Below are 26,695 nucleotides of genomic sequence, written 5' to 3'. Positions count from 1 at the left end.
CATGTCCTATCAAGCACAGCTTTCATACTGGAGATGTACCCTTTTTTACAACTTACTTACACCGCAATGCAGATCCTGATTTCTTTTGGAAAGTAAATACACTTTTTCACCGGTTTTTCTTACAAAAGTAATGCAAACCCACCTCAAAGTGTTAGTAAATCATGGCCTTAAACTTTAGCTTTTAGCACCATATTAGTTTACATTTTTACACCTTTCACATCACCTCACTTTAGCAAAGCAAAAATGTGGTATGCATATACCAAGATTCTTAGGTAAGCTTGACAGTTTCATAACTGCAGCTTGACCTCCTGTATTCATGTTTCAGTGCCGATTTGTATGACTTAAATTGCTTAACATGTTTGTTTAACGACAATAGGATTGCACGTTGATTGTCACTGAAAGTGTTATTTTCCTGCAACTTCTCCAACCAGTTTACTACACCTTCTGTAACCCTAGCAGGTTTGTATTTGTGTGATTCTTGTACTTCAGTGGACCTCTATCCTTCCATGCCTTCTAACTAAACATTTTTGCTAGTTCAGAAACATCTGAGCCTTTTGTGAGCACATGCTGCACAATAGGGGGAGGGGGCGCATGTGGGGATGGGAGGTGAGGGGTGGTGGGCAGGCAAGACAATTGCTGTTTTTCTACGATGGTGTGGCTGTTTGGGTTCCTGGCATGCTGATTTGTGACATAAGTAAAATCACATTGCCAGGGATTACCACACAACCATGGCCCTGGCTACTTTGAGGGGATATCGGATCCTTGTGCAGAACCTGACATGAGAAGGCTGAATAATATTGATACAAAAATGAAAATGATCGAAGCGAGACTGCGTGGGCACACAGGGACCCATCCACTGCTCTTCCGTGCATTCACAGTGACCTCTCTAACAAGGTCCAGAGCTTAGCTGATTGGTGAACAGTGATTACTTTCCCTTTTGTTCACAGTGGCTAAGTTCTGCACCTGAATAGAGGGTGGTTAGATGGACCATTTCTTAGGAGGTGTGGGATCTCTGCGGGCAGATTTGGATCACGGGCTAAGAAGCTGGGCTTTTTGGTTAGCTGGTGGCAGGAGAGGGCTAGCGGGGATTTGAACATCTAGAATGAAATGAACACAGAAGCATCTCATGTAGATAGTGTATGCAATCAATGCTTTTCGAACTTCGTTACAACAGAGATGAATTTTAATTGCATGTCTTGTTGGTCATACATATCATGTAAACTCAGACTGCCCTTAATGAGGACCAATGTGCTCAAGCTATTGCGATTGCCCTGGATTTGAAATATATGTGTAATTTTGTATTGTTTACAGTGTGCGGCAGGAGCGGGCTGGAGCTGCCGCCGGTCCTGACAGCAGAAGGACCTGTCCTCCTGTGCCTACTGAGCTGATATCAGTTCTTATTACACACACTGGCTCAGTTCAGCAGGAACAGGAGCCAGGCCCGATTTCAATAAAAGACGCTTCACACAAGGCTCTATCACCTTATGTACCTGAAAATGCAGAATGCACTGGCAGAGTTACAGAATTGTTCCCAAATGTCACATCCGGTGGATCCCCTGTGGTCTAATTTGTGTGCAACAAATGAATCTAAATATAGTTCAACTAGCTTGCCTCCATTTTGTTTTGATGTCATTTCATAATAGTTGCATTCTGTTCCATTTTGGTTCTATTCATTCATCGTTTAGTGGTCTTACAATGTTGTCCTCGCTCTATCTTCAAAATGATTCACTGTTGTGCTCAGAGAATTGCTCCGGCATTAAATTGTTTAACATTCTGGTGTCACTCTCTTAGCACCTACCTTCCTTGTTCTTTCAACTCCTAGCTTCCTCATTGGCTGATGACTGCAGAATTTGGGGTTTAATTGCAGACTTGTGCTGGTGAGAGCAATGAGACAGAAATGCAAGCCTTAATGGGCACCTTTTGTGCTTTGTGTCTTAACATATTTACTATTTTATTCTGTAATATGATGATGTTTATGAAGGTCATAATAAAGAAGGTACACTTAAGTGAGGCACATTCGCAAGCGTAATGCAACACCTCTTCCCCATAACCTTTACAAATGGTCCAAAGACCAGGCATCTGCCTTGAGACAGTAAGAAACATTATCCATTCCCCATAGCCCGGGCAGCTCTCCTGGTCAAACTAGAGATGGTGTACAAGTAGCAGGCGCATCCTACTCTATCCGTTAGGTCCTGCACAAGCCAGTCTAAAATAATTTGTGGTGCACGCACTGACTGTGCTTTTTCAGAATTGTAGGTGCACAGCTGTTAAAAGTATGTTTGTAACTACCTGGAGAATCATCCCTGCGCATTTGTGACATTGTATGCAGGACCCACAGCCTTCGCCAAAAATAGACAAAGTATAAAAGGGTACAAGTTGTTTAATATGTATGTATAGACACTGATTATGAAAGTGAACTCCTTCTCTAAGCTTATCTGTTCAGGACAGCCTCAAGCTTCAGCCTGCAAAAGAGGAAACATTGTGAGGGAAAAGTTGGCCAATGTGCACATTTTCAAACTAATGATAGCAGGCCCCAGTTTTGCCTCAGATACATTAACTTTGCTTCCACTAATTCTTATACAGTCACACCTCCATACCTTAACTGTGCTCCCCAGCTTGCAAGAAAAACTAAACATTTATCCTTATGTCTGTTCTCCCCCGACAAGGAACCTCCCTGCAACCTCTTCCCCCCCACCTCTTCCCCCACCATTCAAACCTTTAAAACGTCTCTTTCTTCTCCCCCGGAGTTAGTGCACTGGGAAGATACATTTTAAAAAAGGTCATTAATGAAGGACATGACAGGGATTCAACCTCCCCACATCCTCTGCTGTGTCTAGCACCAAGCAGCACAGAACAATCCTCTGAGGCATTTTCCTCTTTCTGTATATGCTACAGAATGCAGCACGCATACAAAGAGGAAGTAATGAGGCGAAATAGGGTTATTTCTCCTCTTTACGCCTCGCTGGGGAAGGCGTAGCATTTTGACGCATTTCCAGGTTAACTTGTTTTACTAAATTTGAAAACGTGTCAAAAGGTGGATGCACAGGAAAGCCCGTGCTCCACCCTTGAAACTCCCGCCCAATTGCAGGCAGTGCTACGCGCTGTGTTGCAATACTTTGTATTTACAAAACCACGCAAAGCTGTTGCATGGCTTAGTAAATACCAAAAATGATTTTGCATCGGGACTGCGCCACAAGATTGACGCAACCCTGGCGGAAAATCATAGTAAATCTGCCTCTGAGTCTCATCCCACTCTAGTTGCCACACCACACAGGATCATACCACAAGGAGATGGGGAAAGTGTGCCTACATGGATTCTCTACCTCCGCAAACGTAACTGCCCCCAGTACACATTGGAGAGTAACCCAGACTCCGCCGTAACATGCGAGTATGGAGTATCCACACCATCTAAGAATTCATGTCATTCTGCCTGTCCGGCCCACCAGAGGATTTCTCTGTGGGTGACAGAATTCACCTTTGAACACTGCAACATCTAGCATACACCATTCCTGATCCATAACACCCAGTCAAAGGGCTCTCATCACTAAGGTACAAGAATAAACGCCCCACTCTTCCAAGCACTAATATAATAACCAGGTCTGGGCCCCACCTTTCTGCGGGTATGTAAGTGGCCCGTCTGAGAATGCACAAAATTCTTCCCGCCTCTATCTGAGACAGTGGAAACCCCCACTATCCACCTTCAGTTCCCTCCAGTGCTGTCACACTCACCCAGCACTGTGGTGAAACCCCCGAAGCCAGCCTGAAAACATCAAGGTAATTGATTCTCTCATTATTGAGATGATAACTAAACTTGGTTAGAATAGAAATCAGGGTTTCCTGGTCGTCTTGGGTTACCGAGAAAGTGAAAACATGCAAGTGACGTATACACAAAATGAGTGGTTTCAAAGAAACAACATAATTTTTATCCATAAAGACCTTTACTTCGAACGGATGCAGAGACTTGCAGGAAAAGTTGATAACCTTTATTTAAACAATGCTGCTCCTATTTCAAATGGCTGAGCCAGAGGTTTGTGGGGCCAGGTGATTTCGGCTGATTTTAGTACCTCCTCCATATGTTGGCAGATTGCTCCCTTGGAGATCAGCTTTTAACACCCTTCCCCCCCCCACCCAACCCCCTCTTTTCTAACATTTGGCTTCATATGGAAAATACAACGTTGTTTGTTGCTTCTGCCTGTAACTCCGGTTGTATATGTGAAGACTAAAGTACATGTATTTATCAGAGATAAGAATCGCTCTGTCTAGTAGGAAGTCGGGTCTGGAAATTGAAATAAAACCGGAAAAAGGTCCTTATTGGGTTCCTTTGTGAGGCGGTCTTCCTGGAGTCCGCACCATACATTTTAACGCTGTTTCCTTTTGCAGGAAAGATCACAGGACGGTTCTTTAAATAGATGGCCTTCTTAACCTCGGTGGAGCTAGGATTTCATTCACCCCGCACATCAAAGGGAGGACTGTGTGGCTGCTGGAACAACTGGATGACAGAAATATTGACTTCTGAGAGCCTTCACAGAGGACGGCGCGCCCAAACTCCCAAGTCGGATATGTGCACTGTTCTGTGGCCCCGGCCTGGGCTGTTGATTGCATTATGACTTGCTGAATTTCATGCGGAAGTAAGTTGCTTGCAGCCCTGCAGAATCTAGGGATGTGTGAATGTGAGGATGGGAGAATTTGTGGGGCAGGGCTGGAGTTGGGAGAAAGATTAAGAGGGGGAACCTGGCCGACATGAGGGGTTGTAACTGCTGCTGTGGGTGACACCGCAACTACTCTGGGCGGTGTTTCACCTCTGCTGCAAATTATTTCTGACACCCATGAAAATCTCTGTGGCGTTTGGTTCGGACCAACTCCTGCCAGACAGATTATTCCAGGTATGAAAAAATACAGGGGAATTAATTCTGGTGTTACATTATATGTTTTCCAAAATGTAATGCCTGCTTCATCCCCAACCCCTCAAACAGTTAAGTAGCGAATTGTGGTTTCTGCCACTTACTGCATACATTTGCCTCCATTTTCCTGAGAGTAAATGTCCTGAAATGCTCACAAGTCCAAAGCATGACCATGTTACCCCTTGACATATTGTCTTCATCCTGAAAGCCTCTTGCAGATTTCCGGACCTGAATGTGCAATGCAGTATATAATAAATACAAGGAGCCCTTCTGCAGGAGCTCCTTGCGTGAGTTCACTGTGGTACGCATGAAGAATCCGAAAGCTTGGGTGGGTGCCTAGACCAAGGATCAGGGTTGCAAATGTGATGGGTGAAGACAGTGCCTGCATACCATATATGTAGCAACATGTTTAGTGATCACCTCAAATGATTTGGAAGGGAAGGGGCTCTTGGCTGACTATTTTATTTATATTGGTGCTCCCTGAAGTCTTCTTGCCATTTGAGAATAAAGCAGCCCCTATGTTTGCAGCGGGAGCCCCGTATTTGTCAAGGACATGTTATTCTTGGTTCTTCAGCTTTCCGGAGTCCGTTGATCTTTCGTTACAGAATATTTGTCCCGGATGCACTTTGCCTGTTCTTACACTTTCCTCTGGGCTGTGGTTATGCTGTTGGACCACAGCAAGATCCTGTGGTCTGGCCTCACAGTGACTGTGCTCTCTGCCCCTCTGTTAAATGGCTTTGAATGCAGAACATCCGCAAGTCTCCAGGATCAGGGTTTTAAAATTGTACAGATGAGTCTGCTTAACAATAAAGCTTTCTTAATTTCACTGTCTTGCCTTATTATTGGGATGGACGGGCACCAAGCAATTCTCCTGATTATTGTGCAAAAATGAACCTTATTTCAAAAACTGAAATGTCTTCGCTTTTTACGCAAGTGAAAAAGAAGGGAGTTTATAGCCCCAGAACCCACGAACTGGTGAAACTGTTGGGGTTATTTTGTGTGAGAAAAAGTGCAATAATGCATCCTGGAATGCGGCTAACTTCAGAGATATCAACATCCTTGCATCTTACAAAGAGACAATCCAGGCACTAATTCACTATAAAATCTAAAAAATACATATTAGAAGGCAAAATGCCCTGCAAGAGTTGCGCTCATTGAGTTTTGAATATACACAGCATATAAAATACATGAATAAGACATTCTTTCATCATAAGTATGCCCAATACAACAGACATTAACCTACTGGTGGAAGGGCAACTTCCGTAGGCAGAAAAATGGTTGAAAAATTTCTGCATTTGATGTTATTATTAGCCAAGAGACGGGTGGCGATTACATAGATGGGCCAGGTTGGGCCAGTGTGGACCAAGTGAAGGGAGAATAATGGCGAGTGTAGTTGAATGGGCGTAGCCGAGGAGGCACGTCTGAAGAGGTGCAGGCATGATGAATGGGTGCAGGAGGCTATTGCAGTGTGGGTAGGACTGTTGGATTGATTTATGGATCTGTGCAGGGTTGGGGGGGCAGGAAGGGTTATGCTCCTCATTGGATGATAAAGGGTTACTAGTTACTGTTGAAACGTAAACATGGACAGTTTTTTATGAGAAGGGAGGAAGGACATGGAGGTGCAGGCAGATCCTTCTCCTTCGAAAGGCATGTGACCATGTATTGTATTGTAATTGCATTTATATAGCACTTACTACCCCTGACGAGGCGCCAAAGTGCTTTTTCGGCAAGTAGCACGCTACTCCGGAACCCAAGAAGGATTAGTATAGTGAAATATGAAAGTAATTTGAGTGGTGGATAGGTTAGGCAATTATTTGGATTCAGAAGGATAGCGGAGGGATAGAAGGGGAAAAAAGGCTTGCATTTATATAGCGCTTGTTACCCCTGATGGGGTGTTGAAGTGCTTTTTTTGGCAAGTAGCACGGTACTCCGGAAACCATAAAAGATTAATGGTGAATTAGTATAGTGAAATATGAAAGTAATTTGAGTGGTGGATATTAGGTACATTATTTGGATTGAGAAGGATAGCGGAGGGATAGAAGAGGGGAAAAAAGGTTTGCATTTATATAGCACTTGTTACCCCTTGTATGTTGGGCAAATTGGTAATGTGATATTAAACTGATTCTACTGTATGACGTAAACCTTGTCTGTGACGTGGTGGTTTGTGGCAGTTGGTTGGGTATCAGTTGGTCCTGTTTGTATTGTTGAAACTGATCAAGTATATCTTAAAAAAAAAAAATACTGGTGGTACATCCTCCATGTCTCATCTGTGATAGTGCGTTTACCCGCTGGGTGGAGAAAAGGACCATGACCCACATTTACTGTTTGCGCACACGCTCATGTGACACAAGGCAGTGTAGTGCTGCGCATGCAGACCTTTACAGTGGTAAGTAAAGTGACGTATACAGGCCTTTATATTGGTAAGTAAAGTGACGCTCTCTTTTGCGTCAGGCGAGTGCCCACACAAACATTTCGTAAATGTGGACTCTAGTGTAAAGCAAATAGGTTTAACAACACCTCAGCTGCCACATACTGAAGCTCTAGAACCATGGCAGTGCTTTGCCTGACTGGAGATCACACATGTTCTGCATCATGCAAGAGGATGTTGTATGAAGCCCCTGCTCAGGTTTGGTCTCTTGGAGGGGAACGGGCAAAATTGTGCATTTAAAAGCAAACCTCGTTACATGCAAAAGTGGAAACCAGCAAGGAAACAAAGCTTCTACATCATTTAAGGCAGCAAAGACTGCTTGTTACAGCGGTGCTCATTTTATGAATCCCCTGTTGTTCTGTTGTGTTGCTGCATTTTCATACGGTATCAGTATGCCATACCCTGACTTGCTGAAGCTCTTCAATGAACAGTGGAGTGTGTTAGAAGCCACAGTGTGCAAATGTTGTACATTCTGCGCTTGACTTTGCCTTAGGGGGGGACAGACCAGTCTTATTACTTTAGAAGGAAACAGTTGTTGCGTTGGGGGATATCAAAGACTGAATGAGGTGTGTGACTGGGAGATGGAAAAGGCAGCTGACCAGCCCTGTGCCTATAAAGGCAATGATTGTTGGACTCGCATTGTAGCGTTTTTCAGAGAACTGATGGTAGCTAAACTTAAAATAGGAAAATGAACTATGCCTAGGGGTAGCCGAGACCTTTTGATGTTACAAAAATATATATGTAATATACTCATTTAAAGGGGCTTTCAGTCAACCCTCCTTCCTTGGTCTGCAGCAGTGTCATTCACATTTTGCTTCTGACCACCACGCGTACTGCCTGGGGCAGTGGGTTCGCCCACTTCAGCCATTGGTTGCATTCTGTGTGATCAACTCATTTCTGCCCAAGCACAGTGTTGTCCTCAAACACAGAGAAAGTAACCCCTTTCACTGTCTGAATAAGGGGGAATGTGTTTTATTTTCATATTAAAAAATATTATCTTTGTTTTTAATGTTTTTGTAATGAATGGTTTACACAAATATCTTGAAAAGAAATCAAAGTCGGAAAGCTGACCGCTAATACCTCAGCTGTTTGCCAATACTACTTCTGTTGTTGCAGATGGGTCTGACATTTCTGAGAACCGAATCTCCATTCTCAGACACAGTCTCCTGCATCCACAGGAGATGGCTGTCTGATTGTGGTCAGCTGCCCTCTCCCTACCATTTTGCAAAAAACCTGCTGTCTCTTGTGATTGGCTGCCCAACTGCCAATTACAATGGCCCAGATGCAGAGACCAATTCAGAATGAAAGGTGATCATTCAGAATGACTAAAACAACGGGTGCCTTTTGATAAAAAAAAAGAATTAATCCTGAGTTTAGGCCATTTTGGTTGTGACATTTGGGTTCCTAGGGCATCAGCACAGTATGAGATTATTGGGCTTCAGTTGCATACATTGGAGTTGTTCACCACTAATGTCACAGTACTATTGGGCCCCAAACTGGATAATTAAATCATTTGCCTCCAGCACTTCACTCACTCAGGGTAGCCAGACACAGAAGTCCAAGCTACCCTCAGGAGTTAAGGTGGGTTAGACACTCGGGGCCTCAGTTACGACAATTTAATGCAGGGCACCCCATCACTTCACTTTGCTGCACTGCCCTGCGTCAAAAGAAAAGGGCAGGGATGCACTGTATCTTTGAGCCACATCACATTCCTGCCCTCTCGCAATGCGCTGGCGCACCACTGACTGCCTTGCGCCAAAGCAGCCACCCTTGCACCATGGTGCAAGGGTATCTGCGTTATTGGCACAATTGTTTTCATGCAGGAAGGGGATCTTCCTGCACAAAAACAATTGTTTCACAGCCCATGGTGTGGGGCACGGTTTTGACACTTTCCCAGATTTACGCTGTGTTTTAAATCTGGGAATGTGTCAAATACCATAGGTGTTGAGTGGGAACACCCATGGCACACCTCCCTGACGCATTGTGAGGCAAAGCAGCGACTTGCACTGAGTTGCCTTACACCATATCTACAAGGCCATGAAACACCAGGCAGGCTCTGCACTCTGCGCTGCCGGAACGTCAAAAAGGCATTGGAAATGCAATAGGTCTCGGATTTATTTGAATTAGAGCTAATGGCATTGGAATGGGCAATGTCTTCTAGCCATGTGTTATGGAGTGTATGCACATGGTGTGAAGTGGAATTATGTGGGTTGGATTGGACTTGTACAAAACTAAACGAACTCTGCGGTCTTCCAACGAGAACTTGCTCACCAACCCCCACTTCAAACTGAAAACTCGAGGAGGAAAAACCATAGCCACATTAGGAGCAAAAGTGTGGAATCACCTGCCCACCCAATTAAGACACACCAACAACGAGCCCATGTTCAGAAAACTATTAAAAACTTGGATTTTCAGCACCTCAGATCAGGAAATCCTAGCACTAATCTGATTCTTCTGCACTCTTACTTTCTGCACTTTCCCCTTTTTTTCCCCCCTCTATCTTCCCCTCAGTCTCTGTCACTGCGCCAAGATGCTCCTTGGAGTGAACGTTGCGCTCTATAAATACCTATTTCATTCATTGTTAGTTGTGGAATTGTGTGGCATGATATTGTGTGGTGTGGAGTGTATTTGTGTAGTGAAATGATGTAGCATGGTAGAATGTTGTGGGTAGTAATGATGTGGTATTGAATTTACTGGAATTGTGTGGAGTGGGATTGTGTGTTATTGAGTGTAATTATGTGTAATGGTATTTTGTGTTGTGGAATGGTATGTGGTGGAGTTTAATTATGTGGTGTGCTGTAGAATTTTGTGGCATGATGTGGAATTCTGTAATGTGGATTAGATGTATGTGGTGTGTTGTGTTATTGTGTTGTTGAGTTGAATTATGTGGATTGATGTCAAATTATGTGGAGTGGATTTGAAACAAGCCCTGTGGTGGTGCCTTAATATGCTCTTCTTAAAGTGGATTCATTAATGAGCTGCAGTGGTGTGCCTCCGTCATCAAAGATTATACGTGGCTCTTTGAAGATTCAGTGAGGCTGAACATAACCTGCAAATGAATGATCAATCATCACCACGGTGGTGGTATGTAGAGGCTCACACAGAGTGGGCATTGGGGAAGGCTACTGTAGTCATTGGCAAGAAATACATTTGCATCCTGAATACACTGTCTGTTTACTGTATGACTTGCATTGCAAATATTTACAAGGCTGGGCTCGTGCAGGGGTTGTTGGCGCCCAGCCAGGTCCGTGGCTTGGCTCTGTGTCCGGCCCTAGTCAGATGATTAACCTTTCATGGGCTTTTTTCAGCCTGGTTCTCTGCTGGGAGTGTTTCATGCGTCAGTGTTTGAACTGGATAAGGGGAGGCCACTTGGCTCTGAGAGAAATATCAACATATGGGGGAGAGCGGGAGATTAACAAACAGGGAGCAGATGATGGAAAAGGGAGGAAGCAATGGATGGGTGAGGTGGACGAGAGGTAGCGGGACAGATGGAGAGAGATGGAGGAAAGTGGAGTGAAAAATCGCACTGGGGTGAGGTAGATTGGTGCGGAGAAGAGATATGGAGACACGGGTGCTCAGACGAGGACAGAGGGAGACACTCGTGGAAGAATTTGAGAGAAAGGAAAAAGAGAAGTAGGGTGAGAATTGGGGCAAAGAGGTGGAAGTAGATGAGCTTGAGAGAGGTGAGAGGTGGGATTAGATCGCAAGAACGAGGATAAGAATGGAGGGAGCTGGAGGGGAGAGATGGGGAGAATGCATGCCAGTATTTCCAACTAAGAAGTCATGTTGATTCCCCACAGATGGTAATATTTCTCCTTACTCCTCCCACAAAATGTCAGTGGATCAGATGCCAGGCAGTTTGAAATGCATGCGTCTCTGCCTCTGAAAATCCCCTTCTTGGTATTCACCAGTTGTAGCACAAGGGAGAGGGCATGGAGAGAACTAGCAGGAAAGTAGTAATGAGGATGAAAAGACTGTGCATTTTCTTCCAATCCAACCGTGCACTAAGATCTAGGGAGTGGAGTAAAATAAAGGGGCGAAGGCAGAGAGAGGCATGTGGACGAAGAGAAGAAACATATAAACATGGGAGGCTGAGGAGATCCTCGTAGCGCCCCTGCAGGCTCCCCACCACCACACCCGCCCACACCTACCACCATTCGCATCTTTAACTTCCCTTTCCTGCTTCTTTTACCCTCCCACGTCTTTTAATTCAAACCTCCTCCCATCATCTCTATTTATTTATTGTCCATATACTGAGTTTCTCCCCCTTCGTGAAAGACGCAAAAGAACCGAGCCCTCTCAAAGACCTGCCATAAGTGTAAATACATTGTTATTTATTCCCTGACTTGTAACGGTGCAGTTTCACTTTTTGGAATTTCCATATTTGAGCCACGTTAGAAATCTGTTGGGTTACATTTAGACACTCACCTGAACTGGCAACGGCCTCTACTGTGACGTTATGGTCAAATAAATAGGAGTCTCATTCTTCCCCTGTAAAAAAAAAAAACGCTTGCGAGTGGTGTGCGCACACGCCACTGCGAGCATATGTCTTCAATTATCGTGGCCATGACGGCCTATTGCGTGTTCTGTTTTATAAGTATACGCACGCAAAGGCCAATAAAAATGGACCTAGGAAATTACATGCACGAGCAGCGTGGAATTTCCAGGTCCATTTTCAAAACCCCCAGAAAAGGACTCTGGCTGCGCCGAGACCTAAAAAGGAACGTTCCGACCATGCACAGGGCTTGTAAATAAGCCCCTCAGATACAGTTTACACCATACTACCAGCTAGTAAGATCAATGTCTACTCAGTTATTTTCTTCATAAAAGAAAAATAATTTAATACACCCAGAAAGACATACTACAAATACTACTAAAATACGTAGAAGTCTCTACGACCCTCTGGGCCGGAATTCTAACCCCAAACAGTATAATAGCACCTGGATATCAAGCACTTTATAAACAGTTAACATTGCAATTTACAGACCGTGTTGCACAGGGTTAATCTTCAAAGCTAGAGCAATGGCACCAATACTTGTATTGCAGTTATGTGGCTTCAGCAGCTGATATGAAGTTGAATGTTCCTGATTCACCCACTGTCTCATAACCCAAAGTAGCAGAAGTGCCCATCTTTCCTTGGAGAGGACACCCCTCTGGTGGTGTCAGGTTATGGGAGTTTGGTGTCTTGGCAAAGTTACTCAAGCCTCTCTAGTCCAGTATCCTCTGAATAGCTATGGGAGGGTAGTGGCTGGCCATAGTGCCAGTCCACCCTGATATGCTCAGGTGACACAAAAAGGGGCTGGTGCCTGTACCACAGATCCCACGGCTCGCAGCCTAGGGTTTCTAACAGCAGGGCTCCCAGGGCAATAGTGGTACTTGATACTAGTGCGGAAAAAGCAAGGATAAAGCTGGAGATCTATTCACTCTTCTTAGCAACGAATGGTAAGTATAAGTGCCTACATGCTCCCACAGCACAGTGGAGGGGTCAGGGAGTCTTAAGTATCTGTAACAGTATTTTGCTTCCCCTGATGCGGATGTGTAGCAAGTTTCCTTACCTTGTGCAGCTGCCTGGAGTCTTCTTGTGCTTCCATTCATCAACTGGCTCCACAAGCCTCACAGATACAGCTCGTTCTCTGCTGTCATGCTGTCTGATGAGCTAAAGCCCCGCTCCTTCTGTCAGACGGGCACATTCCATTCAAAGTTAATCCACCACAGAGACAGATCAAGCGCAGGCCCTGCTCCTGAGCCTGGGAGCGGGAATGACAATCCAACGACTTGATTTCACTCCTGGATCACGGCTTACTCCACAACCATGACTAGTCAGTAAACAAGTGCAGTGATGAACAAACAAGTGGCCAATGAGACCAGACTTTTAGCATTCGATGATGGAGAGGCTGATAGTGGTCTGCTACTTTTCAATCCTGGATGTCCCTCCTTTCCTGGGGCACATATCCTGCATTTTCAAAGTGTGTGAGGTGGGCCTATTGCCATCCTTCCCAGTCTCTTGGTACCTGTCCCGGTTCGTTCACAGAGAGGAATGTTAACTAACTACAGATCATAAGGCCCTTACCTTCACCCAGCAGAAAGCTAAACATCGTTAAGAACTGGTGCCTACTCCAACCCACCAAGCTTCTACAGGGAATAGGGAGGGGCACTGTGGAACTGGAATGTCCAGTAGAACAGATACCAGCTCTGCTCAAATTGAACACAATAGCTCGCCATCCTCATGCAGTGAACCCACTGGCTCTTAAAACACATCCCAGACAAAAATAAACCAGGTAAGAGATACTGCACATACTTTACAAGGAGGGAGCTATTAGGAAACCCCTCATAAAAGATATAGGATAATGCTGCCACTGCTGTCAGTCTACTACAGCCTCAGAAGAGAGACCAGTAAGCCACTCCCTGTAAAAGAGGAGCGCACAATGTATGTCCCCTCAACCTTGGAGCCAGGCTCTCAAGGATCCTAATCCATGTGAACAGGGAGACACTTAGTAGACAGACTTGCTAGGAGATCAACATAGAGCAGTAAAGCACTCTCCAGATCCATGCAGAAGACTTCACATCCCAACAGATGACCAATAGGCTGCCGGTCTGAATAGGCAGATTTTTTTTAAAGTACCCATTAAATACCAGTTATTTTCCAAAACCGAGAGGAAGTGGGGAGGGCTTGATCTGAGTTTCAGCCATCTCATTTACACAGGTCTTTGGTGATTTTTTTTTTTTTAGATAAATAAAGGTTTGGATTGTAGAGTTAGGAAAGTGGGACACTGGCCTCATCAGTATTGGTAACTAGGGCAGAGGCCCTGTCACCAAATAAAGACACACACACACCCGCACACACACACCAGTGCAGTCCAGTAGGTAATGGGTGAGAAACACAACTACACATTCTGGTGCGAGATTGTCCATCTTTGAAACAAAAGAAGGATAAGTGACATGCCCACCTGCTCAATACTGGATACTCCCATAGCAAGAGATGAAATCCCAAGGTTAAGTGTGAAGTGGACTGTATGTAAGCACAATCGAAAGGCTCAAAAGCTATGATTTGCCAGTCATTTTATATTTAATAAATTTGTTTGATTCATTTGTAGCACTATTTGCTTTGACCAGGCGTTTCTGGGTCTATATTGCCTTCATGCCCATTTACTTGACAGCATTTGGCAAAATTTGGCCAAAACATTCAGAGGAAATATAATCAATTTTTGTTTATTTCCTTTTAAGTTTTGTGTATACTGTTAAAGGAGCATGTTTAATGGGGAGGTGAAAATGGTGAGAGTTAGGGTTCCAAAGTGTGTTTTTCACATTTTCATTGCTAGAGGAAAGCTGTGGCTACTCTAGGGAAACCATCTGTTTAGAACTACACCAAATTTGCTATGCATATGGGTATCCTGTGCATGTTTTTCTTTTTTTCTAGTTTGGAGTAAATTGCTTATAGATGTGTAAGGCAGAAAGTGAGGTAAAAAATGTACATACGTTTTCCCACGACCACAGGCATTTGAAGATTTCAAGTCTTAAATCTGAACCCATTTGACGGGCAGTCAAAAGCTGACCATTTTGCCCTGTCCATCAATTTCTGAGGTTGGTGGTCCTGAAAAAGTTGGTGGACTTTGAGGTGAAAAAAAAATCCTTCCTTAATGAAAGGCAAGGTGGGCAACTCCCACTATAAGCAAGGACTGATTCCTGCGGCCAAAGTAGTGGACATTTTACACCCCCGAAAAAAATGCCTACATTTAGTCACAGGTTTCCTGATGGCTTGCAAGCAATATGTATGTATTTCTATTGTAAAACCGGAGCTGGGATTATTGTACCTCTAGAAGAACATGTGGTGGATGGAATGTCTGAATTGACCTTAATTAGTGGCAGTGCTCCTCACGCATTCCATTCCATCATTCCAAGATCACTGTCTTGTTACAAATAGGAACAATCCATGTGTAGAACAATGCTAGCCCTGGCCTGAACTGGTAGCCTAAGTTCTCTCTGATCCGAATGCCAGGCTCTGTTTCATTTTTCTCCTGTACTCACCAAGTCGCCATTCCTTCTCGCATTATTATTACAGAACGGAAGATAAAACCAACAGGGATCAACAGAACAGGATCGTTTTTATAGCCCTTTTAAGGCTAAATAAGGCAAAAATGTTTATAATATGAAAAGGAAGGCTGTTTGAACATTTGTAGGTAAGGGTTGCATGATGGTACAACACATGCCTGAACAATGCATGCCTGTACCACGCGGTCTCAACCGCATCTTTGCATGCATGCCTTTACCACTCAATTTTGTGGTAAAGAAATGATTGGTGAAGAGGTATGCGTGCTAAAGATAATATCATTGCCCTGTAAATTGTTACTTTTCCCCATGCCCTAAGCCCTAAAAATTACCCCATGCCCCAAAACTACCCTGACCCCAGTCCCCCCCCTGAGCCCTAAAAACTGTCTCCTACACCTGTAAAGTACCCTGACCCAGTCCCCCCGCACTGAGGCATAAAACTGCTCCCTGCCTATAAACAACCCCTATCCCTCTCCATAGCCCTAAAAATGACCCCCACCGCAAAAAACTACACTCCAACCCACCTAAGACCCAGCCCCACCTACCTCACTGCGTCCACTCCCCATCCTTCCTAGTCTTTCTGTGCCCGCATATCCGCTCTGCAACAAGACCACACATTTTGCCCTGTCCATCAATTTCTGAGGTTGGTGGTCCTGAAAAAGTTGGTGGACTTTGAGGTGAAAAAAAAATCCTTCCTTAATGAAAGGCAAGGTGGGCAACTCCCACTATAAGCAAGGACTGATTCCTGCGGCCAAAGTAGTGGACATTTTACACCCCCGAAAAAAATGCCTACATTTAGTCACAGGTTTCCTGATGGCTTGCAAGCAATATGTATGTATTTCTATTGTAAAACCGGAGCTGGGATTATTGTACCTCTAGAAGAACATGTGGTGGATGGAATGTCTGAATTGACCTTAATTAGTGGCAGTGCTCCTCACGCATTCCATTCCATCATTCCAAGATCACTGTCTTGTTACAAATAGGAACAATCCATGTGTAGAACAATGCTAGCCCTGGCCTGAACTGGTAGCCTAAGTTCTCTCTGATCCGAATGCCAGGCTCTGTTTCATTTTTCTCCTGTACTCACCAAGTCGCCATTCCTTCTCGCATTATTATTACAGAACGGAAGATAAAACCAACAGGGATCAACAGAACAGGATCGTTTTTATAGCCCTTTTAAGGCTAAATAAGGCAAAAATGTTTATAATATGAAAAGGAAGGCTGTTTGAACATTTGTAGGTAAGGGTTGCATGATGGTACAACACATGCCTGAACAATGCATGCCTGTACCACGCGGTCTCAACCGCATCTTTGCATGCATGCCTTTACCACTCAATTTTGTGGTAAAGAAATGATTGGTGAAGAGGTATGCGTGCTAAAGATAATATCATTGCCCTGTAAATTGTTACTTTTCCCCATGCCCTAAGCCCTAAAAATTACCCCATGCCCCAAAACTACCCTGACCCCAGTCCCCCCCCTGAGCCCTAAAAACTGTCTCCTACACCTGTAAAGTACCCTGACCCAGTCCCCCCGCACTGAGGCATAAAACTGCTCCCTGCCTATAAACAACCCCTATCCCTCTCCATAGCCCTAAAAATGACCCCCACCGCAAAAAACTACACTCCAACCCACCTAAGACCCAGCCCCACCTACCTCACTGCGTCCACTCCCCATCCTTCCCAGTCTTTCTGTGCCCGCATATCCGCTCTGCAACAAGACCACACATTGCCTTAACCAAGTATATGCTTTGTTAAGGCATATGCGTGGTTCAAGCATGCGTAGTTCGGGGTGCGCGGCTGAACCCACGTTGTTAAGGCCATTTCCCGTGGGTAAGTAAAGTCCATGCATGGCCGCAGGATCAGAGCATTTTATACGAAGTACTGAGAACAGCAATTGAGACTCAGAGGCTGAACATTTTGTAAGCTATCATGAGAAAAGCTAGAAAAAAATGAGTTTTCGGTCCTGTACACAAGTTCATGTATAAGAACAGAAACTCTGTGTTTTGGCAGAAGCCAGTGTAGCTGGGGTCTGAGTAAAATAATCAAATTTTCTTAGATTACAAAATAATCGTACGTCAAAATGTTAGTCTTTAAAGATGTTTCAGTGAGGAATCTGGCATCTCTAACCCTTCCTTACTGTTGAACAATGTGTATACAACCTTCCAGGATCATAGCTGGTTATAAATATTTTGTTTTTTAAAGTTTAGTGCAGATTCACAGGGATAATATTCCAAGCAAACCAAAAAATGATTTCCGACGGCTGTACATAGTACCAGCTGCTGGGCACAGGCCATCACGCTCGGCCCGCTATTTGAAAAACACGCTTTGTACGTGTATAGAGTTCATTTTAGACATCTGGGGGCATAGTTACAAGGTCTGGTGCATCTCTGCAAATCAGCAGAGATACGCCAGAATAGATGTGACATGCAATTCTCCCCTTGCGCCACCACGGATGCGTCACATTTACAATGCGGCGCAACGTGGCGCAAGGATAGGCAGATGCGTGTTGCATCTTGTGGCATAAGGGCGGCGCATTGCTGGGATTGTGTCGCAAGCGCCCATACTTAACGTGGTGCATCAGTCCTTACAGCTGCTTCGAGCAGGCGAAAGGGTTTGACGCAGCAACGTTATAAAACTGTGTGAAACTTGTAGATTTCACTGCGTCACTTTTACAAGGCTTTCCTGTGATAGAACGCCCACCCTGGGATGGAACGCCCATATGAAACCTGACGCAGGTTTCATGTGGCGCAGTGCTTTACAACGTGACGCATCTGCCTAGTTGTAAATAAGCTGCAAAAAACAGGGTTAAACCCAAACAGAGTCACTGGGACCTGGATATACAAGTGTTATGGACAGAGGGGTCCCGGACTTGAGGAGCAATTTATATACAGTGCAAAGAATTTGTAGAAATGAAAAAAGAAGAAACAAATCAAAAGGTGCAATGTTTTTATTCATGAAGCACCTATATCAACCTTTTCATGGTTATATGATATGTATCCAAGAAAATCATTAATTTCATCAAAATATTTTTGTGCCCACATATGAAGGGGAGGGAAGTGCTGTGAGGGAAATCGGTGAACAAAATGGAATTAGAACACAGTAATCATTTATATACACCAGTGGTCAATATTCATATGTACATATTCCTAAGATGGTCCCCCTAGATCGGAGCCACACGAAAAATGCAATTGTCACTGTATTATTACAAAGAACCAAACAATCCTAAATAGCTGTACAAATCCTGATTAGCAATAGGAGTTGGTAAACGTAGTGAGAATAGTCAACGTTTCGACCCTAAGAGGGTGTAGAGTATGGTTTCCTGGTTACGAACGACGCGTGCATTGATTGCCTCGAGACCTCGAAAATGCCGATAGAGCAATCCGAATAGATACGGACATTCCCGACCAGTCCAGACCTAGATTCCTGGGACCTAAGATAAAAGTACGAGGCTTGGTTGGATACACCTGATGCCAGCCCACTTGCTCCCTTTCTGAAGGAGGCTTGCCCACCGTCCCCCCCAGTCCTGATGAAGACCCGCCTTGTAAGGGTGATCTACCCTACACCGTCTTAAGGTCGAAACGTTGACTATTCTCACTACGTTTACCAACTCCTATTACTAATCAGGATTTGTACAGCTATTTAGGATTGTTTGGTTCTTTGTAATAATACAGTGAAGATTGCATTTTTCGTGTGGCTCCGATCTAGGGGGACCATCTTAGGAATATGTACATATGAATATTGACCACTGGTGTATATAAATGATTACTGTGTTCTAATTCTATTTTGTTCACCGATTTCCCTCACAGCACTTCCCTCCCCTTCATATGTGGGCACAAAAATATTTTGATGAAATTAATGATTTTCTTGGATACATATCATATAACCATGAAAAGGTTGATATAGGTGCTTTGTGAATAAAAACATCGCACCTTTTGATTTGTTTTCTTCTTTTTTCATTTCTACAAATTCTTTGCACTGTAAATAAATTGCTCCTCAAGTCCGGGACCCCTGTGTCCATAATAGTTGTAAATAAGTCGCACCGTGGCGCATGGTTTACGCTGCCGCTGCTGCGTCACAGACGTGACACAACGGCGGCGCAAATGTGTCACAAGGGACTTATAACTCTGCCCCCTGGTACAGAGATTAATTAATGCTATCGGACCCTAACTTTGGTTTTTAACGGCAAAAATGTAATATTGCCTGTAGACCGCTTTACCCGGGGAAATTGCTGTTTACCACATGTATGGTGATCACTGAAGCCACTGTGGGACATGGGAGTGTGCCTACTCAGCATTCACTCACCACCTATGGCCCCACCAAAAATGTTTTTCACAACAAAGTTTGCTCAATTCCTGAAAGGTTCGTAGAACTATGCAAATGGTAGTTGATACGAGATGATCAACTTTTAACTGCCAATCAGGTTCCATACTCCGATTCAGTGACCAGACTTTGTATCACTTTTTGGCTTTCCATTGTTTTCGGCCGATACTCTTTAGCGTCGGCAAAAATAAATAAATGGTTATTCTTGATGCTGGACAACATCAGCAAAATAAGTGCAATGATATATACAGGTACATCCTTCAAGAGACTGCTGCAGCCATTTTATTTCAATTTAGAATTCCAACATGGTGGATGCCCATCTTCAAATGGAATACTAAAAAAAAAATAAAAGGAGTGTCACAGCTCATGTTTTTCAAACAATGGACTAGCCTGGCAACAAATTCCAGATGCCAGGCCCTCGAAATATGTAAACTAGAATTTAAAAACCAGAAAAAATTAGGCAGGGCGAAGCAACAATTTAGCAAGGGTTGGGGGTTGTTTAAATGAAGAAAAAAAAGTGGAGAGAAAAAGAAAACATGCACTCCCACTGAAAAGAAGCTTTTGCAAAGCCAATAGTTCTCAAGTTTGCAACCGATTGGCTTCGCCATTTGCTTTTGGTGGTGCTTATTAGCAGTGCTGTACAGCATCATCAAAGTAAAAAATGAAAATAGGCACAAAGGCAGTCTCTTTATTTCACTGACACGTGCATGCATCTGAATTTGCTTTCCTTTTTAATTTACCAATTCAAGAAGGCGAACAGCACTTGGATCTGTAATTTCATTTTATTTTTTGCATGAAATAAAAAAAAAGTACAGCAGAAGTTAAAGAGTGTGTGGGGAGGAATGGTAAAAGCACCACACGGAGTGTGGAGAAGAGAAGCACAAGACAGAGAGAATACCACAGAATCACACTGGCAAGAGAGAGCAACACGGTGTGGGGGGAGAGATGCACACGGACATGAGAGCAGCACGGAAGCAGAAAAGCAGATGAACAAGAGAGCAGTGTGGGGTGCGAGAGGGGAGATAACTCAAGGGAGATAGCTGGAAAACACTTGCACTCTTGTGGAGTCCTTAGGCAAAAACAAAAAAGTAGTTCCCTAAAAGTGACCAGTGGATTAGAAAGCAAGCAAATCAGAGTGACAGACATCCAGTGGTAAGTAATGGGGGTGCTTTAAGCTGACTGTAAGACCTTGGTAAACTGACATCTTTTGGAAGCATAAACCTTGTGCTATTTGGTGTGGTGTAAAGCTACCCAGCCGAATGGATGGTAAGGAAATATTGCCACATGGGAAAGACAAACACAAGAAGAGGAAGGAAAACCATCAAATAAGAAGCATCAAAAGGTAAGCAATGGGCTGACCCAAAGCCCTCTGTGACTATTGTTATTATGATCAATATGTATTCAATAACAGACAACTGAATGCTGTCTGTAGATGAGACCTAAAAAAGAACTCGGTAGCCACTATGTGCATTGCAAATTTGGTATCATTCTGACCAACATATTTTTTTCTGTTGCGGGTTTGACATATTCCCTTTGAGAAATAAAATGGGAAAACCATGTTGTTAATCCTATAACCTACCAACTGACCAGTTTGCACAAAACCCTACAGGTTGAACTAAAGTGAGCTACATTTTTGGAAACTTTGGTGTGGGTTTGCCAAACATGGCTATAGTTATTAGTAAAACAAAATGTTTTTCATTTGTAATTTGAAGGATAACTATCATTGTATCTGTAGAAGACAATTTATTTTACTGAGGTCAGTACCTTACTTTATAAAAACATAACGGTACCTGTGGCTTGAAAGTCAGAGGTGTTACAGTTTCGACCCAAAACCTAAACAAATATGACATTTGCAAGTTACGGGTAGCCAACTCCCTCTGTGTACTGCTCATGACCACACAAGGCATTTTATATTATGTCAGACATGGCATCAAACATTACATGATTGATTTTGAAATGTTTTTATTAACCACTTGGGTCCTCAGGATGGCCCCCGGCCATCCTACATCACGCTGGGTGTGTGCTCAGGACGGCCGGGGGCTGTCCAAAAGCAGCCGATTCCCCAGCGTGGCGCAAATTCCACGCCTGCCCTTGAGAATTAATTAGTGGGCAGAGTTCGGACGGCCCCCGGCTGTCCTATGTGCATGCCCAGCGTGACGTAGGACGGCCCCTGGCAGTCCTGAGCACGCAAGGGGTTACTCCCCCTAATTCAATCCCCGCACCGCGGCAAAATTCCCGCCACAGGGAAGGAGTTAAGATATTTGTGAAATTGACTGGGTAGAAATCATTGATAAAGAGCTTGTGGAGAATACACAAATAGATATGATAAAGATAAAAAACTGCTCAGTGAAATAACAAAGAAAAAGGTTAAAGGACTATCAGGAGACAAGAAAAATGGGAAGCTGAAATTAGTTATCAAGATAACAGAAAAGGTGGAAGAAGGCGAAATGCAAAAAGACGAAGAAATCGAAAAACAAGCATTTACAATGCAACGGTTTTGCCTTTGGAAAAGTTAGAGCTATTGGCATTGTAAATGACAATTTTTGTATTTATGTTTTCTTTTTGAAAACCGATAAATAAATGGCATTGTCATTTACAATGCCAATAGCTTAATCTCTCGCAAATGCCACACACACCCACACCCACACCCACAGAGAGCCCCTCCACACAGAGCCCCCCCACACACACAGGGCCCCCCCACACACACACACCCACAGAGCCCCCACACACACACACCCACACAGAGCCCCCCCACACACACCCACACAGAGCCCTCACACACACTGCAAGCCCCCCCCACACACCCACACAGAGCCCTCCACACACCCACACAGAGCCCCCCCACACACCCACACAGAGCCCCCCCACACACCCACACAGAGCCCTCCACACACCCCCACAGAGCCCCTCCACACACCCACACAGAGCCCCCCCACACCCACACAGAGCCCCACACACACCAACACAGAGCCCCCCACACACCCACACAGAGCCCCCCACACAGAGCCCTCCACACACCCACACAAAGCCCTCCACACACTGCGAGCCCCCCTGTGCAAGTTATACACTGTTGTTAGAGATGAACCGACCGCATAGGTAACCGACAGGTGTAAAAAGGACTTAAAAGGTGACAGACTGGGGAGAGAGATGATGATGTAGGAGTGAGAGAGAGAGGGATTGTGCAGATAAAAGAGGAGTGTGAAAAGGGTTGTACACAGCAAGAAGTCTGAGAGGGAGTGTGTAGATAATGGGTAGGTTTGGGTGGGAGAAGCTCTTTGTGTAACATCAGGTGTACAAGGGATTGTACAGGCAACAAACGTGTGAAAGGGGCTGCAATGATGTACACTGGTGAAAGGGAGTGCTGCAGACAATAGCGAGGTGTCACAGAGGAACAGCAGACAGTAGGTAGGTGTTAGATAGCTGGGCTGTGAAACTAACTCAAAGGTGGGAAAGGGTTCTTCACAGGCAAGAGACAGGTGTCAAAGGGTGTAAAATACTTTTGCACAGAGCAGGCTGTGAGAGATGGGGGAAAGCAAGTCACAGTGCACTTTATTTCCAACAGGCTTGTGTTATCTGCAGAAAATGGTCAGCACCAAAGGAGCTCAACATGAGGCCAAGTGAAGGCACCCAAGGGGTGCAGCAGTAGATTAACCACCCAAGAGGGGGATTTAGAAAGTACCACATAGTCACAGTACATTAAGAGCACAACACAAAGCCTTGTCCGTGCCAGAAAGTAAGGGGTATAACTAAATGCATACGTACCACTAACGTCAATTTCTGTGGCTTAATGTGCAGTTTTCATGCCACAAAAACTATAACTGAGCCCTTTTTTTTTAACTCTTTGTTAAACATTTTCTGGACTTTGGGTGAAAAAAAACAGTATTATAATGGACAATGCATCGCTTCCAGTTCACACTGGTCATTGTATAATTATGTAAGGCAGGGTGCCTATTTTGGAGGCGAACGTAGCAGACAATCTGTAACAAAACTACTTTAAAAAAAGAAATTTCACATGTATTTCTTGTCGCTGAGGTATAAAGATGCTTGAAGAACAAGTATTGACAAAACCAACAGAAATGGCCTTTGGGACTCATTGATTTTGCCACTGGTTTTTAGCAATGATCTACAGAGCATCACAAGGTGGGGGAAGTGCGGCAAGATTGATGTCACGCGTGAAGAGGAGAATCACAAAGGATGCACATGGATGGAAGCATCACAAAGGGAATTGGGTAGGGTGATACAACATGTAGTGTGCAGGTGGAATGAAGAATCGCAAAGGATGAGGGTGGGGAAACAACACAGAGGGTGCGGGTGGCAGAAAGTAACATGGAGGTCGGGGTTAGGGGGAAGCAACAGGCAAAAGAACGTCATGGAGCGGATGGGGAGGAGCACATGGATTAGAAAGAAACTCTTGGGGGAGACGTACAGGAGGGCAGCATAACATGGACAGGCAGGGGAGAAGCGCACAGGTGACAGAGAAAGGAACACACCACAAAGGGAATTGGGTAGGGTGATACAACATGTAGTGTGCAGGTGGAATGAAGAATCGCAAAGGATGAGGGTGGGGAAACAACACAGAGGGTGCGGGTGGCAGAAAGTAACATGGAGGTCGGGGTTAGGGGGAAGCAACAGGCGAAAGAACGTCATGGAGCGGGTGGGGAGGAGCACATGGATTAGAAAGCAACTCTTGCGGGAGACGTACAGGAGGGCAGTATAACATGGACAGGCAGGGGAGGAGCGCACAGGTGACGGGAAACTACGTCCTCCCGGCCCGCCCACAACCAGGCGGCGGGCCGGGCATCTTCTTCCGGTGTTTCCTCCGGGCTGCGGCGGAAATCAAAGTGCGACTCTGAATGTGTGTTACCATCGCCACCCTCTCTCCGGGTACCTCTTGCATCTCGCACTGCTATACTCCCGGTCAGTCCCACGGCCTCCTTTGTCTTAGTCCCGGAACTGGAGACTTAGTGGCTGCGCACACTGTAAACAAGCATTTACAAGTGGTGCGGGAACGGGCACACGGAGAGCGGGGGGGGGGCAGGGGCGGGAACGGGCACACGGAGAGCGGGAGGGGGGGTCGGGAACGGGATAAAAACAAAAGTATTGAAAAATGCTGCTTACCTGATCAGCGGCCTCAGTGCACAGCCCACCCCTGCAAAAGACACGGTGAAAATGAAGAAAACATGGCGAGACCAAAAAAAAAATTTGCACACGCCCACCGCCGCAATGACGATCGGAAAGGAGTGGAGAGAGAAGAAATCGCGGGAACGCCCACGAATCTGGTCCGGCCATGACGGACAGATCTCTGTTCCAATGGCTAGCCTCCATTTATGGAGCTAGCCAATGGAACAGAGGGCGGATTCCCAAGCCACTCTACTGTAAACATAAGGTTTTCGCCTGTGCGAAAAAGCTGCGCAGTGCGCAGCTTTCGCTTAGGCAAAACCTAAAAAGGGATAAGAGAGAAAAGGGTTGTTTGGTTCAATACATTATTTAGATGGCCACTCGCTCCACTTACATGAGGCAAACCACATTTTGACATGGGTGTACACATAAAGAATGAAAACTGTGTTAAATAATGAAGATCAATGCAACAGAAACCCAAAAATCTAGATTCTCAGTTAAATTAATATTTATTACAAATCAAACTTGATTTCGGTTTATTAATGCAAAAACGTCTGTAAAATGTACACACACACACATATTTAAAGCAACTTCTCCTTTCAGAAAAAAACACAAGTCCTGTTGATAATACCAATACCTAACTTCGAAAAATGCAAAAAATTCATTTCGTAATTAACTATGATCTCTCCACTATAGTAAATCTAATCTATGTAGTAATTTACATTCATTGTCATAATTGCACAGATAAAAATGTGTATATAAGGCATTAGTCTATATAATGATTTTCTGTTTGAACTGGATGGCATGGCAAGCGCACAACATTTCAAACACAATGGATACAATTCTGAAATGGAGAGACTGCTGCACAAATATTTGATGGAATGGAAACCTTAACTGATGGTGATGGGGCTGCAAACATATTAGGTGATAAAAATGTGGAAGTATCCTCCTTAAAACAAACACTGCAGTTATTGGAAAAACTCTTTCACAAGGAGATCAACAGCTGGTTTGAGATTACCTAATTGGACAACTATTTAGCTATTGGAAGAGTGCCTCGAGGCTTGCATATTTTCGTAATACCCACACATGAGAATCTGAATCATAAATTACTCGAGGAATGAACAGCATTGTTGGGAAGAAAGTGTAAAAGTATGATGGGGCTCCTAACTGAATATGCAAACATTTAATTGGAAGCAATTTGTGAACAATTAGCAACGTGGGGAGAGGATGTAGCCTTATGGCTACAGCGGTCGACTTCGAAGCTGGGGAACCTGGTTTGAGTCTCAGCAACGACGCTCAATATCCTGTGATTCTGGGCAAATCACAATCTCCCCGTGCCTAACAAAAATGAATGTGTCCATCTGTAACGAAACTGATGCTCATGTAAAGGGCTCTGATACCTGATTTCTCGGATCTAGTTCGCGCTATGTAAAACTATAAAAAAATAAAATAAAAAAAAAAAGCTTAATGCTGAGTTAAAAATGGAACAAGGCAGTGAAGCGATCAAGTCCTTTCGTACAGCTATGAAAAAAAATTGCACACCCCTAGGGCACTTTGGTATTACAGAAGGAGTCGCAGATGCTTGTGCATCCCCTTCTATAATACCAATAGCGCTGGCGCACTGAAAGTGCCAGTGCTACCTTCAGAGGGTGTTCCCTCATTTACATAGGGGCGTGTCCTATGCAATGAGGGATGTCCTTTTACTCTGCGCCCGTGCCATATTACAGATGCAGGCGCAGAGTCAAACAAGCCCTCAGGAGGCGCACTGACAGTGTGCCATTTAAAAGGTGGTGCATTGTCAGTGTCCTTCCTGACAGCAGCCCTTTGCAGGGGGTAAAGGGAGTTCCGTGGACCCCCGGAAATCCCCTTGCGGGCAGGTGCAG

At 44.5% G+C, this 26,695-nt stretch overlaps 1 protein-coding gene across 2 annotated transcripts in view; it reads left to right on the top strand.

Moving 5' to 3' along the window:
• Positions 1–5,727, top strand: part of AOPEP (aminopeptidase O (putative)) — a 1,755,563-nt gene extending 1,749,836 nt beyond the window's left edge. For both annotated transcript variants that reach the window (XM_078675698.1, XM_078675697.1), the window contains one exon: positions 4,381–5,727. The gene's annotated coding sequence lies outside the window, so the exon portion shown is untranslated. The remainder of the gene's footprint in view (positions 1–4,380) is intronic.
• Positions 5,728–26,695: the final 20,968 nt, after the last annotated feature.

The sequence above is a fragment of the Lissotriton helveticus genome, chromosome 2_1 (assembly GCF_964261635.1).
Source record: "Lissotriton helveticus chromosome 2_1, aLisHel1.1, whole genome shotgun sequence".
Classification (NCBI taxonomy): Eukaryota; Metazoa; Chordata; class Amphibia; order Caudata; family Salamandridae; genus Lissotriton; species Lissotriton helveticus.
This window is presented reverse-complemented; position numbering and strand designations above follow the sequence as displayed.